Raw genomic sequence first — 1,684 nt, forward strand, 5'->3', positions numbered from 1 at the left:
ACACACACACACACACACACACACACACACACACACACACACACACACACACACACAAACACACACACACACATACGCGCGCGCAAACAGACACAAACATCCCAAAACACTCATAGATATATACAAACATTTTTCGGAGTGTTTTGTTTTCCTTTTGTCTGTTAATGTTCTTAAATCAGCTACAATTAATTCTTAAGAGAAGTAATTTGGGACTGGATAGCGAAGTGTTTATAATTGAATGAATTGATGTCACTAATGTAAGAGTTTGGGCCACCCTGTATTGAGTGTTACATACCCTTCATAGCAGACGGGCCCTATTTCAACGAATGCCTGGGGTAGTTACCACCTTCGAATCCTAATAAATCCGGTCATGCCAAAAAGAGTGCTGCAGTGGGTGCAATAAGCTATACACAAGAGGTATTCTTAACTGTGATTTAATTCCATAGTATATTTCTAGAAAATCAAGATTTCTTGGGAAGAAAAATGCCCCGGATGTTGTTGTGCGTTAAACATATATTAAATCTGACTATTTTCTGGCTCTTTACAAAATCATTAATATGTATTTCGAATGACCCATTTATACGAATTTCCCTAATGTTCTCCATTCAAAGAATATATATATCTTAATATAGTCCGGGAACATAAATGAAAGAAGGCATTCTCAGTATGAGAGATTACACTTGAAATTAGTGGATTTATTCGATGCTACATATTACATGTTTCGATAATGTTTACCATTTAGGAAATGAAAAAGAGACTTACATTGTTACTGGCATCCACAGTATCTATTAGTAATATCTGATAGATTATGTATTTACTGAAAGAGAGTGACAAAGAAAAGAATGTGTGCTTGTACGTGTACGGAACTGGTTAACTGCTAACGGCATTACTTGAAATCTCTATGTATCTGTAACAAACATCTTGGAAGCAATTATTATAGAATCGTTTGAACCAAACACTATAATCTAACGAAATTATACTCTTATCACTTTTATTTCATATAAGAAACCGAAGTGCAATTGATTTTTTCAACTAGGTAGACTGATCCATTTGTGAATTGAATGTCGCAGCCATGGACGAACACATAGCAGCTGATAAGAATCGTAGATTGACGTGAGAGGACAATGGAGGAAATTCAATATTGGGTATACAATTTTTAATGCAATTTCCACGAAAGAAACCTTTTCGTAACGTGATGAGTTCAAATCTTTTATACAACGTTGAGAACCAAATTTAACTTGCAAAATCATGTTGTAAGTTTAAATATATAAGTTGGAAACAATAACATGCTTTTCAGTGAAGGTTTTAGTTCTGTTTGATTAAGAATCTTAAGCAGCCTACGCATGCACACGTAGATACATACAAATATCAACATACGCATACATATATGTACGTGTGATGTGTGTGTGTGTGTGTGTGTGTGTGTGTTAAAATACACTATTCTGTATGAAAAAGTCGACGCTGTATAGATTTATAAGCAACTCTCTGTCGGTGTTTACCTTTGCTTTCGGACCAAATCTATTTTGCTGTAGTCCAAGCGTTATATATATATATATATATATATATATATATATATATATATGATCTTTAGATTGGTTAAAATATGTATGGTGGATATAATATTTATATAGTTCCCCCTCCATATTTTCAAAAGGTGAAGGGCCAACACGTTTTTGGGATCTGA

General features: G+C 34.2%; 1 long non-coding RNA gene across 2 annotated transcripts in view; it reads right to left on the reverse strand.

Moving 5' to 3' along the window:
• The window catches only part of LOC106875189 (uncharacterized), a 118,277-nt gene extending 117,497 nt beyond the window's left edge, over positions 1 to 780 (reverse strand). Inside the window, exon 1 of one of the 2 annotated variants that reach the window (XR_001410092.2) lies at positions 763 to 780. This is a non-coding gene — a long non-coding RNA (uncharacterized LOC106875189). The remainder of the gene's footprint in view (positions 1 to 762) is intronic. The other variant, XR_001410091.2, reaches the window with a different exon arrangement.
• Positions 781 to 1,684: the final 904 nt, after the last annotated feature.

The sequence above is a fragment of the Octopus bimaculoides genome, chromosome 3, assembly GCF_001194135.2.
Source record: "Octopus bimaculoides isolate UCB-OBI-ISO-001 chromosome 3, ASM119413v2, whole genome shotgun sequence".
NCBI lineage: Eukaryota > Metazoa > Mollusca > Cephalopoda > Octopoda > Octopodidae > Octopus > Octopus bimaculoides.